Source organism: Myodes glareolus, chromosome 7 (assembly GCF_982192425.1).
Source record: "Myodes glareolus chromosome 7, mMyoGla1.1, whole genome shotgun sequence".
In the NCBI taxonomy this organism is placed as follows: domain Eukaryota; kingdom Metazoa; phylum Chordata; class Mammalia; order Rodentia; family Cricetidae; genus Myodes; species Myodes glareolus.
This window is the reverse complement of record NC_142032.1, coordinates 516,675-534,535: the sequence shown is the minus strand read 5'-3', so window position 1 is coordinate 534,535 and position 17,861 is coordinate 516,675. Positions and strand designations below refer to the sequence as shown.

At 42.2% G+C, this 17,861-nt stretch overlaps 1 protein-coding gene across 3 annotated transcripts in view; it reads left to right on the top strand.

Moving 5' to 3' along the window:
* The window catches only part of Grk5 (G protein-coupled receptor kinase 5), a 229,731-nt gene that overhangs the window by 160,514 nt on the left and 51,356 nt on the right, over positions 1 to 17,861 (top strand). The window lies entirely within an intron of this gene.

The window sequence follows — 17,861 nt, the reverse complement described above, 5'->3', positions numbered from 1 at the left end:
CACTATGTGGGACCTGCAGCTAAAACCCAGGTCATCAGTCATGGTGGCAAGTGACTGTACACACTGAGCCATCTCACCAGCCTCAAATATTTAATCTTCCTGCCTCAGCATCCTATTTGGTAAGATTGTAGACTTGTGCAATTATAACCAATTTTAGGTTTCCTTTTTGAAAAGTAGCCTCCATTTTGGTCAAGTGTGGTGTCTTTGTGAACAGCTCCTTACCCCTTAGGGCCAGTGATCGTCTTGTTCAGTCCAGTAGACATTGGGCACAGTTTCTCGATTAATGTCCCAACTTAATGATAGATCAGATCATCACACTTGTAGGACAAAGTCCTTGCCACCATTCTCTCCCAATACTTAGTACTTGTTCTCAAGCAAGTGTGTTCATCAATGGCTACAGTTGGCATAACATGTCCTTTCCATGCCAAGGTCAGTGTCATAGCCAAATGTGTGTGACTCGTATCATTCTGCCACTCCAGATGCCTACTGAGTGGCCACCTCTGACATATTACAGATCTCGTTTTCTTTCTTCTGCCCTGGCTCTTCCTCCCTCTGCTTCCATCCTAGCCTCACACTTCTGTTTATGGGACCTGCAGGCATCACTAATTCTTTATAAAACTAGCAGAATTAATGCTGGTAAAATATCTCTCAAAGTAAAAACTGCCCAGCTTGCTCTGGTCAATATATGACCCAACAATATGGCTACTTCCTTCATCTGTGAGCCATTGTATAGCATGCTATCAATGCCAACTTGCAAGTGGTTCATCCTCTTGATTCACAGTCATGGAATATGAAGCAGCTGAAGGTGACTGCATTTCTTCTGGTCTAGCTTCCATGTAAAGCATAGCAAACACTCTGAATGTGCATAGATGGTTCACGTGTAGAGGCAGTGTTCCTAAGGTGAGGAAGTATGCTGAGGGATGTTGGTGACAACAGCTCCCTTACTGAGCTCCTAGTATGCACACATACAGGCAACCAGGGCCTGCAGACCTTAGAACTCATGCTACTACCCATGGAGTCTTTACCACCTTCCTAGTACCACAAGTGTACTAGGTCTGATCCTACTCATCTGTACCACCAGTGAAGCTGCCACCTACATGTCTGCCCAAAACAATGGCAGCCGACAATTTCGCTTGCTGCATCAAGCACTAACTCAGAGTCCTTTTTATATTATTATATTACTATAGATATTCCTCCCTATAGCTGAAGAAAGGGAGAGTTGCCAGCAGTCACATCCCAGGTCACACAGCTAGAAAGTGGCAAGGTCAGGACTTGGTCCTAATCTTTGTGATTCAGGAATTCTGGATCTTTCCCAAGAAGCACCATTTACTATCCCTCCCATTCAGTACCCTCCTCCCCCTGACCTCCAATCATCTGGTGAAGGTAGAGAGTTTCCTTTGCCTCAAAGGGAGTAGGCTCTGTGGTCTGTCTCAGTGTAGGGTTTCAGAAAGCACTGGGCCTACTCCCCTCTCTCTCTTTGCTGTCCCTTCTCTTTCTCCAGTCCAGAAGCCTCTGTCAGAAGACCATCATCGTAGTCTTCAGGTTCCTTACCTCTGTTCATGTCGTCACATCTTCTAGAGGCATGAGGCCTGAATTCCTTCATCAGCTCGGATGGTTTTATAAGTGCCTTGGTGCCTGCCAACATTTTTTTCCCTAAGTACTCCTCAATTTCTGAAATTTAAACCACACCATCTGCTGCAGTCCAGGGGCTTGGGGGAGGCTATCCCCTGGGTTGAGTGTTTTCCCACAATAAATTTTGAACTGCTTATTAGCTTTTCCTGGAGGAACTTTCTCAAAAGCCTGCTTCACTTCTCAGCAATGCAGAGACCCAGATACAGGGGAAGCAAAGGACTGGATGAGGGCCTGAGCTAGATGCTGATGGCTTCACGGAAGTTCCAGAACCAATGCCCCCAAACTAAATTATCCTCATCATAGGCCTTTCTTCAGGATGCACATTCAGTACTATCTCTCCCTCACCCACAACTGACTAGTTCAGAGACCCTGAATTACATTGCATATTTCTCATGGGTAATGACTCACCCATCATGGGAATTTAGCAAAAATTCTAAGAAGGCCTGAAATGAGGAAACCTGTTTACCTGTTGATAAAGTGTTTTCTAAACTTTGTTTACCAAAGAATTTTCCGATTTTGTGACCTATTGTCATTCTTAGGCTACAGAGCAAGAAGTCTTATCCAAGGGCTGTCATGGTCACACTTTTTGGGCTAACTTACTTTTCCCTGTTACTTTTCTGCAGCCATACTAGCTCCAGCCCTATGACTTTCCAGTCCCATCTTGATGTGCAGGCCTTGTTGGTCTTTGTCCCTGCTGTTTAAAGAATGTACCACTCTCTGCTCCATCTCTGCTATCCTTGTGTCTGCCTTTGCCTGGTTCTCATGCCTTCCACTGTCCAAGGCCTCTTTTGCCACTGACCAGTCGTTTGCTCTGAGTACCCTACCTTTTTGCTGGGCCTTCTGTGCCTCAAGGTGGGGGTCTCAGGAGCTCAATTGGATGATAAGCTGGATGATACAAGTCAATACTGCGTAAAATGTTCTAGAGCCCAGATGAAAATCAATTGAATGTTTATGATGGCAGCAGTGTTAGAGTCCATAGTAGGAAAGTGAGTTCCAAGAAACTGACATTTCAGCCAATGAACCAGGGGAGCTTCTAGGAGGCCATGTTGCCAAAGCAGATCTGAAAGGAGGAAGAGGAAACCTGGTGCAAAAGAAGAGAAAGGAGGCCTTCCCCCTGAGGCCATAGGATCTCCCCAGCACAGCTCCCTTGTGCACTGGGCCTGGGCTGTGAGCGCAACCCGGCAGGGGCAGTTCCTGTGTTTTGATAGCCTGCCTGAGGACAGGCGGGCCTTGTGTCAGCTCAGCCACATTCCTGGCCAGCAAGAGGCAGTGATCTTCTAGCAGACATCCATTGGAGGAGGAGTGAGTATGCTCCTGGCCCGAGGCACAGGCCAGGCAAGGAGTAATTCAGACTTTTCCCGACCCCCTTGACTTCCTGGTCACCCTGCAGTGGTGGCTCCACCCTGCTGAGCTCTCCCAAATCCCATCCCAGCGTTCATCCAGGTACACCTTCCTCTCTTTCCCCCTTCCCCCTGTGGCCATAAGATCTCCCCAGTGCAGCTGCCTTGCGTGCTGGGCCTGGGCTGTGGGCACAACCCGGCAGAGGCAGTTCCTGTGCTTTGATAGCCTGCCTGAGGACAGGTGGGCCCTGTGTCAGCTCAGCCACATTCCTGGCCAGCAAGGGGCAGTGATCTTCTAGCAGGCATCCATCGGAGGAGGGGATTTCCCCAGCTCAGTTGCCTTGAGCACTGGGCCTGGGCTGTGAGTGCAACCCGGCAGGAGAGAGTGCCTGTGTTTCAATAGCCTGCCTGAGGAAAGGTAGGCCTTCTGTCAGTGAAGTCCCTGCCCAACAAGGGAACCTGACCCTGTATCAGAAGATCCAATAGAGAGCATTTGAAGTAAGAGATGGGCAGACGCCAAGGCAAGAACTCCTCCAACAATCTGGAAAACCCCAGATCCCAATGACCCTACAATAGAAGGACTTGAACCTCTTAATCCAGAAGAAGTTGAAAAAAGCCATTATGAAAGCAATAGAGTCCCTTAAACAGGATATGAATAACTCCCTTAAAGAATTGGATGAGAAGTACAACAAAAAGATTGAAGAAATGAGTAAAGAAATGGATGAGAAGTATAACAAAAAGTTTGAAGAAATGAGTAAATCCGTGAATGATACACTGGGAAACCAAGAAAAAACAATCAAACAGGTAATGGAAACAGTTCAAGAATTGAAAACCGAAATGAAGGCAATGAAGAAAACACAAAACGAGGGCCAGCTGGATATGGAAAATCTAGGTAAACGAACAGAGACTACAGAATCAAGCATAACCAATAGGATACAAGAGATGGAAGAACGAATCTCAGATTCTGAAGATACCATAGAGAAAATAAATGCTCTGATCAAAGAAAACAGCAAAATCAACAAATTCTCATCACAAAACATTCAAGAAATCTGGGACACAATAAAAAAAAAACCAAATCTAAGAATAATAGGGATTGAAGAAGGAGAAGAACTGCAGATCAAAGGCCCAGAAAGTATATTCACCAAAATTATAGACGAAAACTTTCCCAACCTAAAGAATGATATTCCTATGAAGGTTCAAGAAGCATACAGAACACCGAATAGACTTGATCATAAAAGAACATCCCCTCGCCATATAATAATCAAAACACAAAACATACAGATTAAAGAAAGAATATTAAGAGCTGCAAAGGAAAAAAGTCAAGTAACTTATAAAGGTAAACCTATCAGACTTACACCAGACTTCTCTATGGAAACCATGAAAGCCAGAAGGTCCTGGATAGAGGTACTGCAGAAACTAAGAGACCATGGATGCAAACCCAGACTACTATACCCAGCCAAGCTATCATTCACTATCAATGGAGAAAACAAAATATTCCAGGATAAAAGCAAATTTAAACAATTCGTAGCCACAAACCCAGCCTTACAGAAAGCAATAGAAGGAAAATCGCAACCCAAGGAATCCAACATTGCCAACACTGCCTACAATAACTCAGACATCTAGCGACCCTTCACAAGCACAACTCAAAGAAGGGACACATACAAACTATTAAACAAACAAACAAAAATTAATAATAACCAGAGTCAACAACCACTGGTCATTAATATCACTTAATATTAATGGACTCAATTCACCTATAAAAAGGCACAGGCTAAGAGAATGGATACGAAAACAGGATCCAACATTCTGCTGTTTACAAGAAACTCACCTCAACCACAAAGACAGACATCTACTCAGAGAAAAGGGTTGGGAAAAGGTTTTTCAAGCAAACGGACCTAAGAAACAAGCGGGTGTGGCCATTCTAATTTCCAACAAAATTGACTTCAAACTAAAATCAATCAGAAGAGATGGAGACGGACATTTTATACTCATAACAGGAACAATTCATCAGGAGGAAGTCTCAATTCTGAATATCTATGCCCCTAATATAAAGCCACCCATTTATGTAAAAGAAACTCTTCTAGAACTCAAGGCAGTCATCAAACCACACACACTAATAGTAGGAGACTTCAACACTCCTCTCTCACCAATGGACAGGTCAATCAGACAGAAACCTAACAGAGAAATAAGAGAATTATTGGAGGTATTGAATCAAATGGACTTAACAGACATCTATAGAACATTCCACCCAAATAGGAAAGAATATACCTTCTTCTCTGAAGCTCATGGAACCTTCTCGAAAATTGACCACATACTGGGTAACAAAGCAAACTTCCACAGATACAGAAAAATATTAGTAACCACCTGGGTCTTGTCAGACCACCATGGATTAAAGTTAGAATTCAACAACAGTGCTACCCCTAGAAAGCCAACAAACTCATGGAAGTTGAACAGTCAACTGCTAAATCACCCCTGGGTCAAGGAAGCAATTAAATTAAATTAATTAAATTAAATTAATTAAATTTAATTAATTAAATTGAATTAAAGAAAGAATTTAAAGTCTTCCTTGAATTTAATGAAAATAAAGACACAACATACTCAAACCTATGGGATACTATGGAAGCAGTGCTAAGAGGAAAGTTCATAGCACTAAGTGCCCAATTAAAGAAAACGGAGAAAGCACACATTGGAGACTTAACAGCTCACTTGAAAGCTCTAGAAAAAAAAGAAGCTGATTCACCCAGAAGGTCTAGAAGACTGGAAATAATCAAACTGAGGGCTGAAATCAACAAAATAGAAACACAGAAAACAATCCAAAGAATCAATGAATCAAAAAGCTGGTTCTTGGAGAAAATCAACAAGATTGACAAACCCCTATCCAAACTAATCAAATGGCAGAGAGAGAACATGCAAATTAATAAGATCAGAAATGAAAAGGGGGACATAACCATAGACACAGAGGAAATTCAGAGAATCATTAGATCTTACTACAAAAGCCTGTATACCTGTATACAAAATTGGAAAATGTAAAAGAAATGGACATATTTTTAGATAAGTACCATATACCAAAGTTGAACCAAGACCAGGTGATCAATCTAAATAGACCTGTCAGTCCTGAAGAATTAGAAGCTGTTATCAAAAATCTCCCTACCAAAAAAAGCCCAGGACCAGATGGTTTCAATGCAGAATTCTACCAGAACTTCCAGGAAGAGCTAATACCTATACTTCTTAATGTATTTCACAATATAGAAACAGAAGAATCATTGCCAAACTCTTTTTATGAAGCTTCAGTTACCCTGATACCAAAACCACACAAAGAGACAACCAAGAAAGAGAATTACAGGCCAATCTCACTCATGAACATTGACGCAAAAATTCTCAATAAAATACTGGCAAACCGAACACATTAGAAACACATTAAGAACACATTAGAAAAATTATCCATTATGATCAAGTGGGCTTCATCCCAGAGATGCAGGGCTGGTTCAACATACGCAAATCTATCAATGTAATCCATCATATAAATAAACTGAAAGAAAAAAACCATATGATCATTTCATTGGATGCTGAAAAAGCATTTGACAAAATTCAACACCCCTTTATGATAAAGGTGTTGGAGAGATTGGGTATACGAGGATCATACCTATAATAAAAGCAATATATAGCAAGCCGACAGCTAACATCAAATTGAATGGAGAGAAACTCAAAGCCATTCTACTAAAATCAGGAATACAACAAGGCTGTCCACTCTCTCCATACCTCTTCAATATAGTGCTTGAAGTTCTAGCAATAGCAATAAGACAACATAAGGGGATCAAGGGGACTCGAATTGGAAAGGATGAAGTTAAACTTTCGTTATTTGCAGACGATACGATAGTGTACATAAGCGACCCCCAAAAACTCTACCAAAGAACTCCTACAGTTGATAAACACCTTTAGTAATGTGGCAGGATACAAGATCAACTCCAAAAAATCGGTTGCCCTCCTATACACAAAGGATGAAGAAGCAAAGAGGGAAATTAGAGAAACATCACCTTTCATGACAGCCACAAATAGCATAAAATATCTTGGGGTAACTCTAACCAAGGAAGTGAAAGACCTATTTGACAAAAACTTTAAGTCCTTGAAGAAAGAAATTGAGGAGGATACCAGAAAATGGAAAGACCTCCCCTGCTCTTGGATTGGGAGAATCAACATAGTAAAAATGGCAATTCTACCAAAAGCAATCTATAGATTCAATGCAATCCCCATCAAAATCCCATCAAACTTCTTCACAGATCTTGAGAGAACAATAATCAAGTTTATATGGAAAAACAAAAAACCCAGGATAGCCAAAACAATCTTATACAATAAGGGAACGTCTGGAGGTATTACCATCCCTGACTTCAAACTCTATTACAGAGCGACAGTATTGAAAACAGCTTGGTATTGGCATAACAACAGAGAAGTCGACCTATGGAATCGAATAGAAGACCCGGGTATTAGCCCACAAACTTATGAACACCTGATTTTTGACAAGGGAGCTAAAGGTATACAATGGAAGAAGGAAAGCATCTTTAACAAATGGTGCTGGCATAACTGGATGTCAACCTGTAGAAGAATGAAAGTAGATCCATACTATCACCATGCACAAAACTCAGGTCCAAATGGATTAAAGACCTCAACATTAATCTGACCACTTTGAACCTGATAGAAGAGAAAGTGGGAAGTAGTCTAAAAGATATAGGCACAAGAGACCACTTCCTAAACAGAACCCCAGTAGCACAGACAATAAGAGAATCAATGAATAAATGGGACCTACTGAAACTGAGAAGCTTCTGTAAAGCAAAGGACACTGTCAGTAAGACAAAAAGGAAACCTTCCGACTGGGAGAAGATCTTCACAATCCCCTCATCCAAAATATACAAAGAACTCAAGAAACTAGACACTAAAACTCTAATTAACCCGATTAAAAAATGGAGTACTGAACTGAACAGAGAATTCACAACAGATGAACTGTGAATGGCCAAAAGGCACTTAAGGTCATGCTCAACCTCCTTAGTGATCAGGGAAATGCAAATCAAAACAACTTTGAGATACCATCTTACACCTGTCAGAATAGCCAAACTCAAAAACACCAATGATAGCCTATGCTGGAGAGGATGTGGAGTGAGGGGAACACTCATCCATTGTTGGTGGGAATACAAACTTGTACAGCCACTGTGGAAATCAGTGTGGCAGTTTCTCAGGAAACTGGGAGTCAACCTCCCTCAGGACCCAGCAATTCCACTCTTGGGAATATACCCAAGAGATGCCCTATCATACTACAAAAGCATTTGTTCAACTATGTTCATAGCAGCACTATTTGTAATAGCCAGAACCTGGAAACAACCTAGGTTCCCCTCAATAGAAGAATGGTTAAAAAAGATGTGGAACATATCACACACATTAGAGTTTTACTCCGCGGTAAAAAACAATGACATCTTGAATTTTGCATGCAAATTGATGGAAATAGAAAATGCTTTACTGAGTGAGGTAACCCAGACCCCAAAAGAGGAATATGGTATGTACTCACTCATAAGTTGATTCTAGCCATAGATAAAGGTCTTTGAGCCTATAATTCGTGATCCTAGAGAAGCTAAATAAGAAGGTGAACATGAAGAAAATCATATAGCTATCCTCTTGGATATTGGAAGTAGACAAGATTGCCCCGTAAACTTGGGTGCATGGGGGGTCGGGTGGTGGGTGGAAGTAAGGGGAGATGGTTAGAGAGAAGGGAGAGGGGGAGGATTGGGGATGGCTTGGGGGAATGGGATTGGGGGGGGAGGAAGGATGGATATGGGACTAGGGAAGTATATATCTCATCTAAGGGAGCCATTTTAGGGTTTGCAAGAGTCTTGATTCTGGAGGGGTTCCAGGCCCAAGGAGAAGTCCCCAGATTGTTCCCTGGGCAGCAGAGAAGAGCGTGCCTGAACTGGCCTTGGCCCATAACCATACTGATGAATATTTTGTATATCACCATAGAACCTTCATCTGGTGATGGATGGAGATAGAGTCAGAGACATACATGGGAACACTGGACTTAACTCCCTAGGTCCAAATGAGAAGCAGATGGAGGGAGAACGTGAGCAAGATAGGCAGGAGTAGAGGGAACCCTCATCTGACGATAGATGGAGATAGAGACGGAGACCCACATTGGAGCACTGGACTGAGCCCCCAAGGTCCAAATGAGGAGCAGAAGGAGAGAGAACATGAAAAAGGAAATCAGGACCGTGTGGGGGGCGTTCACCCTCTGGAACAAGGGGACTGATCGAATGAGAGCTCACCAAGGCCAGCTGGACTGGGACTGAATGAGCATGTGATTAAACCGGAGTCTCTAAATGTGACTGACATGGGGGCTGACTGAGAAGCCATTGACAATGGCACTGGGTCTTGTTTTGTCTGCATGTACCGACTTTCTGGGATCCTAATCTGTTTGGATGCTCACCTTCCTAGACCTGGAGGGAGAGGGGAGGAACTTGAACTTCCCACAGGGCAGGAAACCCTGACTGCTCTTAGGACTGGAGAGGGAGGAGGAGAGGGAGTGGGGGGAATGGGAGGGTATGGGATGGAGGGCAGGAAGTGGAAATTTTTATAAACAAATAAGTAAATTAATAAAAAAATAAAAGAAGAGAAAGGAGAAGAATTTTTCGTGGACCTCTATGAGCACCAGACACACAAGTGGTGCACATGCATACATTGCAGGAAAAACACTCATATATATAAAATAAATTACATTAGATCTTATAGCCATCACCTGAAAGTTCTGATTTATCTACATCTTCATCAATACTTTTCTTTCCCCCTTTCACTCTGTGTATCTCTCTGTGTGTATCTCTCTCTCTCTCTCTCTCTCTCTTTGTGTGTGTGTGTGAGTGTGTGTGTGTGTGTGTGTGTGTGTGTGTGTGGAGAGAGAGAGAGAGAGAGAGAGAGAGAGAGAGAGAGAGAGATGAGAGTGAGGGGAGTGAGAGGAAGAGAGGAAAGAGAATGAACACAAATGAGCAGAGAGAGCTATTGAGAACATTTGTGTGGGTGCTTTCACATGTGTATGCACGTGTGGAATCCAAAGGTTGATTTTAGGTATCTTCTCCTATTGTTCTTAACCTTATTTCTAGAGACAGAGTCTCTCATTGAACCCAGAGTTCACTATTTTGGCTATGCTTGCTGGCCAACCGATACTGCGATCTGCCTGTCTCTGCTTCTTTGGTGTTGGAGTTGTAGGTGCACCATCACATTCAGATTTTATGTGGGTCCTAGGTATCTGAATGCAGGTCCTCATGCTCATGCAGTGAGTACTTTACCCCCGAGCCATTTTCTCAGCCCTCAGTTTTCTGTCTTTTTTTTTTTTTTTTTATCAATCTTAGTGGGTATGAGGTAGTTGCTTGGTACAATTTTGATTTGCATTTCCATAGTCACTGATTGTGTTTCATCTTTTCCTGTGCTTTTTGGTCATCTGTATATTTTCTTTGAAAAAGGTCTATTCCAATCCTCTGCCCATTTTTTTTTTAATTCAAGTATCTGAAAACACTCTTTCCACTTCCTCCCCTCCTCCCAATACCCCCCCCCCCCCACTCCCTCTTTTCCTCCCTCACCATTCCCAAGAGCAGTCAGGGTTTCCTGTCCTGTGGGAAATCCAAGTTCCTCCCATCTCCCTCCAGGTCCAGGAAGGTGAGCATTCAAACACCTCTGCCCATTTTTTAAAGATAGTTGTAAGCCTGTTGATATACAAGAATTCTTTTTATGTTTTAGATACAAGTCATTTCTCAAATATATGATTTGCATCTATTTTCTCCATTGTGGATCCCATCTTTTCACTTTCTTGATGGTATTATTTGAGACATTTACAATTTTTTGATGAATTTCACACTTCATTTCTTTTATTTACTTTCAAATGACTTGTGCTTGCCTTGTCTTAAGTGTCTTTCTAAGAAGTCCTCAGTTCCTTTGGGAACAGGGTGTGTACATAAAGAAACAAAAAGAACAAATCCTGGTGTACAGCCACTCTTCCTCTGGAGAACCAAACCTTGATGTCTGTCAGAAAAAGGTCAGGACCAAGCCTTTATAATCATTCTGCATGAGCATCCTTCTGTTGTTTTCTTTGATAGCCTTTAGATCCTTCGGAGTACAACACTCCACTGTAATGATTTCTTACAGATATGTGAATCTCCCCAGTAACTCTCTAAGAGGGCACTTGTACATCCACTTTACAGGCCAGGCAGATGAGGTTTGGGAAGAAAAGCTAGTTCAGAATGGACTCTTGAGTGACTTGCCTCAGCAATGCTATCTGTAGGACATTTTTCTGTGGCTAATTTTATTTGGGCTCATGAACTATTGTGCTGGTTCTCCATTATTTAAATCTTAATGACTAAGGCCTGACAGGTGGTTCCCACTTTAGATCTAATTTTGCTAAAAAGTTTAAGTGAATCGACATGAAGCTCAGTGCTGGTGCATTGATACCCCCTGCCCTCAACCTCCCAACACACACACACACACACACACACACACACACACACACACACACACACACAAATCATTGACCAAAAGCATCTTACAAGAGGAAACGGTTTGTTTGGCTTACACTACCAGATCACAGTTTATCATTGAGGGAAGTCAGAGCAGAAACTCAAGCAAGCCCTGCATGTGGTTCTTCCTAGACAGGAAGGGTAGACAGGTGGGATCAGCAGATTTGACAGGAGTCACTGTAGTGTTCCTCCACGGGATGGCGAGAATACCCAGCCCAGGCAGCATTTGGAGATTATTTTTGGACCAAAGGACCTCAGGCAGGATATTGTTCTCCCTGCCCTCTGCAGACATAGGGTTGTCTCTTTGTTTCTATAAACAATGACAGAGTCGTTTTGATTTGCATTTCCCTTATGGCTAAGGATGTTGAACATTTCCTTCAGTGTCTTTTGGCCATTTGATATTCTTCTGTTGAGAATTCTCTGTTTAAATTTGTATCCCATTTTTAATTGGTTTATTTGGTATTTTCATGTCTAGTGTCTTGAGTTCTTTATATATTTTGGAGATCAGTCCTCTGATGTGGGGTTGGTGAAGATCTTTTCCCATTCAGTAGGCTGCCTTTTTGTCTTATTGACTGTGTTCTTTGTTTTACAGAAGCTTCTCAGTTTCAGAAGGTCCCATTTATTTATTGTTGCTCTCAGTATCTGTGCTACTGGTGTTATAGTTAGGAAGTAGTCGCCTCTGCCCAAATGTTGAAGGCTAGGTCCCACTTTCTCTTATATGAGGTTCAGTGTGGTTGGATTTATGTTGAGGTCTTTGATACATTTGGACTTGAGTCTATTTGTATTCTTCTACATGCTGACATCCAGTTATGCCAGCACTATTTGTTGAAGATGATTTCTTTTTTCCATTGTATAATTTTAGCTTCTTTGTCAAAAATCAGGTGTTCATAGGTGTGTGGATTAATATCTTTGATTTGATTCCTTTGGTCAGCCTCTCTATTTTTATGCTAATACCAGCTGTTTTTATTCCTGTAGCTCTGTAGCAGAGCTTGAATCAGGGATGATGATGACTCTGGACATTCCTTTATTGTACGTTATTGTTTTGGCTATCCTGGGTTTTTGTTTTTCCATATTAAGTTGAATATTGTTTTTTCAGGATTTTTTTTTGTGAAAAATTGTGTTAGGATTTTGATGTGGATTGCATTGAATCTGTAGATTTCTTTTGGTAGGATTGCCAATTTTATTATGGTGATCCTACCTATCTAAGAGCATGGCAGATCTTTGCATTTTCTGATATTTTCTTCAGTTTCTTTCTTCAAAGATTTAAAGTTCTTGTCGTATAGATCTTTCCCTTCTTTGGTTAGTATTACACCAAGATTACACCAGTCACAATGGCTAGAATCAGGGACACCAATGATAGCTTATGCTGGAGAGGATGCAGAGTAAGGAGAAAGAACACTCCTCCATTGCTGGTGGGAGTACAAACTTGTACAGCCACTTTTGAAACCAGTATGGTGGTTTCTCAGAAAATTGGGAATCAATGTACCTTAAGATCCAGCAATACCAATCTTGGGCATATACCCAAAGGATACACAATCATACTATAAGGGCATTTGTGCAACTATGTTCATAAAAGCATTATTCATAATATTCAGATCCTGAAAACAACCTAATTGCCCCTCAACTAAAGAATGGTTAAAGAAAATGTGATACATTTACACGATGGAGTACTACTCAGTGGCAAAAAACAATGACATCTTGAAATTTGCATGCAAATGGATAGAACTAGAAAAAAAAACATGAATGAGCTAACCCAGATCCAGAAAGACAAGCATGGTATGTACTAATTCATGAGTGAATATTAGATGTAAAGCAAAAGATAGTTAGCCTATAATCCAAGACCCCAAAGAAGCTAGGTATCAAGGAGAACCCTAAGAGAAATATAAATGGATCCCCATGGGATGGGGAAATAGTCAAGATCTCCTGAGAAATTTGGGAGCATGGGGGTGTGGAGAGATGGAAGGACAGAAGGGGAGGAGGAGAGGAAAAGAGGAAAGGGGAAAAGAACTTGAGGGAACGGGATGGTGTAGATGGGGAAGGGACAAAGAAAGAGAACAAGGAAAGAGATATCTTGATTGAGGGTGCCATTGTGGGGCTAGAAAGAAAGCTGGCACTACAAGGCTGACCCCAGCCAAGACCCTAAACAGTTGTGGAGAGAGTGCCTGAACTGACCTTTCCCTGTAGTCAGAATTGATGGCTATCTTAAATGTCATCACAGAACCTTCATCCAGCAACTGATGCATAGATACAGAGATCCACAGTGGAGCACTGGACTGAGGTTCCAAGGGGATACCCACTGAAACAGCTTACCTGAGCTAATGAAGCTCAACGACTCCAACCTTACAGTGGGGGAGCCAACAAAGGACCAAACTAGGTCCTCTGAATGTGGGTGACGGTTGTATGGTTGGGGTAGACTGTGCGGCCACTGGCAGTGAGACCAAGATTTATCCCTACTGCTTGTGCTGACTTTATTGAACCTAGTCTCTTTGAAGGGATACCTTGCTCAGTCTAGATATAGTGGGGAGGGCCTTGGTCCTGCCTCAAAGCAATGTGCTATACTTTGGTGACTTCCCATGGAAATCCTTGCCCTCTCTGAGAAGTGAATGGGAGGTTAGATGGAGGGAGGGAGGGGGAGGGGATAGAGTAAATGGGAATTGATATGTAAAATGAGGGAAAAAAGTTTTTTTTTAAAAAAATAAATTTTAAAAATGACAGAGTAAAATGGAAGTTTGTTGCTATTATGGCAGATCTATCAGCCTACTTTTGCACAAAAGAAATTCATCCCTAATGTATGTTTAGCTCTCTGGGAAAGCAGCCACCCTTGAAAAAGGAAAGGGGTTATATGAAAAGAAATAATTATTCCTAGTTTGCTTCTTAATTTCTCGACCCCTATCTTGCCTATTGTACCCTCTCAGTGGTAGGTTTTTCTGCCCCAGACATCAGCACCAGGATGCTGAGCAAAGGCTGGTCAGGCTTGTTCTCAGCTCTTCCTCAGGGCAGTCACCTGACTTCACTCCTTGTTAGGACCACATAGAAGGCCAGTCCTGCTAACTTCTAGTCCTGCAAGCATCCTTGGAGCCTGTATTAATAACTTTCACATCATTGTGATCAAGTGCCTGGGAGAAACAACTTCAGAGGAAAAGGTTTTAGGGAGTTTCAAAGTTCATCACAGTAGGAAAGACATGACAAAGTAGCTCCATCGATGGTGGCAGAATCTTTTTTTTATTAATTTTTTTTCCATTCAAAAATTTACACTTCCTCCCCTCCTTCCATTCCCCTCCCACTCCCCCACTCACCCTACTCCTTCCCCCTACCTCCTTAAGAGAGGGCAGGGAACCCTGCCCTGTGGGAAGTCCAAGGCCCTCCCCCCTACATCTAGGCCTAGGAAGCTTTGCATCCAAATAGACTAGGGTCCCAAAAAGCCAGTACATGCAGTAGAAACAAGTCCCAGTGCCTTTATCAATGGCTTCTCAGTCAGCCCCCATTGTCAGCCACATTCAGAGTCCGGTTTGATCACATGCTCATTCAGTCCTGGTCCAGCTGGATTTGGTGAGCTCCCATTAGAACAGGCATACTGTCTCAGTGGGTGGACCAACCCCTCACGGTCCAGACTTCCTTGCTCATCTTCTCCCTCCTTCTGCTCTTCAACTGGACCTTGGGAGCTCAGTCTGTTGCTCTGATGAGGGTCTCAGTCTCTATCTCCATTCGTTGCCAGAAGAAGATTCTATTGTAATGTTCGAGATAATCATCAGTGTGATAGTGGGGCAAGGCCAGTTCAGGCACCCTCTGCTCTGCTGCCCAAGGACCTAGCTGGGGACATCCTGGGATCCCCTCTAGAGCCAAGTCTCTTAGTGGCAGAATCTTGAGGTGTGCTCTGATCTCTTCTCTGTTTCTTTGATAGAACACTCTGACCAAAAGCAACTTAAGAAAGGTTAGGGTTTTTGTTTTGTTTGTTTGTTTTGCTTTTGTTTGTTTGCTTTGGTTTATACTTTGAGGTCACGGTTCATCACTGAGGGAAGTTGGTAGGAACTCAAGCAGAACTCTGAAGCAAAAGCCATGGAGGAATACTGCTTGCTGTGCTTTCTCTTTTGTTTACTTAGGCTCATGCTCAGGTAGCTTCCTTATACAACCCAGAATCACTTGCTCCAGGAAGGGTGCCACCCATAAGTGGGCAGGTCCTTCTACATCAATTAACAGTCAAGACAGTCCCTCACAGACAAGGTTGTGGACCAACCTGATAATGGCAGTTGATCAATGGAAACCTTTTTAAAGGTATTTCTAAGCTGTGTCAAGTTGACGGCTAATGTTAATTAGGAAACTCCTTATATGGTGGAATACCAAGAAAAAGGGAGTGCAGGCTGGTATCACGGCATGGGTATAACCTTCAAGGCACTTATGACCTACTTTTTACACCTAGGCTCTACTCTCTAATGCTTCCACAGCTTTCAAAATATCCACAAGATACAAAACAAGCATTGAAAACATTAAACCTATTGAGGACATTTCAGATTCAAACAACAGCACCTTAGTTTGCTCATCTGAGTATGGAATTGAAGAGAGCGAGTGCAGGCCTGGACTCAATATCATCAGTTTTCATAGATATCATATTTGCAGACCACAATTACAGTGATCAGCATTTTTCTTTTGAGTCAAATCATGTTTTAACTAAAATGAAGTGAGCTGCAAGGTAAACCAGTATGTGTATAGGGATAACTAGAGAGTAATGCTCTGGACATGATGAACCTTTCTCACTGTATGGTGATTAGTATGTGTCAGAGGTGAGCTAATCATATACTAGCACACTGCTGAGATTTTCTTGATGGGACTTGAAGAAGAATTAAACAAGATAAACTGAGTGCCTCGGTGTTATTTGTCACCCTGGTTCTCCTAAGACCATTAATAATCTTTGGAAATGCTCTATTCTCCCTAGCTAGTGATGCATTATGGGATGCTGACTCAGTGGTAATGAAGACAGTATGGCCTGGAACAAGGATCCCTGAACCAGGTGGCACACTTTCTGATATAGGTAGTGTCGAATTGACCAACCCATTTGTATTGGATATTTTTCCTATTGCTGTGACCAATTCCTAGTTAAAAAAAAAAAAACAACAAAACAAAAACAAAAAACTAACTTGATGAAGGAAGGATTTATTTTGGCTCACTGTTTTACAGTGTTTGGGCAAGAGCATTGTGGTGGTGTGAGTATGTGGCTCTTCCCTTTACATCATCATAGACAGGAAGCAACAGGAAGGGACTAGGAAAATTTATGGCTTGTAAAAAGGTACTCCTAATATCCAACTTTGTCTAACCAGGCCTTATCTCCCACAGTAACCCCATCTCCTGGGTAATCTGTTAGAATACTGGGTCTATCAACTGATGAGTCCTTAGGTCAGAACCCTCATGGCCCAGTTGTTGGAAAAACACTCAAAGAAACATTCAGAGGTAGATTTTCCTATAGATTTCTCAAGTCTAGTCAAGTTGACCTGTAAGATTAGCTGTCAGGGCAACCAAGAGCATGGGAATTACCCCTACAAAAGTACTTTCTCCAATCTTCTTCATAGACCATGAACTCTATACACTGGCCCTGAATCTGGCTTTTCTCCTCCACTGAGATTATTGATTCCTGTCTCCCAGAAACAGGAATGGATCTTCAGCCTGTTGTCAATGAATGTAATGAGTTCAGAGTCTACCTTTGCCTTAATAAGACAAAGTCTACCTTTGTCTCCTCCAAGTGGCAGGTGGGGTGGAAGGGTGGTGGAACCATATGCCTGACTTTTCAGCTTCTTGCCACAGTGCTGTGAGGAGAATTGAGGGCAAAAAAGAATTGGAAAGAAAGCTTGAGGGTAGGACTTTTGAAGTCACTTTCTATACAAATTCCAAGTAGGCTAAGTCCTGTTTAGCTTCCAGCATTAGATGGGATTGAGCATTACATGCGTTATGAGATCTCAGACAACTGGAGTTTTTCAGGCAGCACAGTGTGGGTAGACCTCTTCCTCTTCTATTTTAGGGGCAACAAAGAGAAACTTAGAAGGCATAAGGCCATGTTTGTGTTCACTAGGTATCCTGAGGCAAAAGAAAGGGGCTAATATTTATTGAGCAACTTCTGCATGCCCAGGACCTCACATTCCAAATTTTAGTATTTCATGATAGGCTGTCTGAAGTGGAGAGAAATAGGTCAAAGTTCTCCAAGGAATCTCAGGGCCTGTTCAGCAGGGTCTTGGAAGTATTTCTTCCTCCTGGTTTCCAGTGTACAGGCAGACAAAGAAGATCTTCAGTGGCTAACCAGGCTTCCCTTTTGCATTTCTTTCTCACTCCTTAGGATCTGACTGTAAGAATAGTTAGGGTTCCA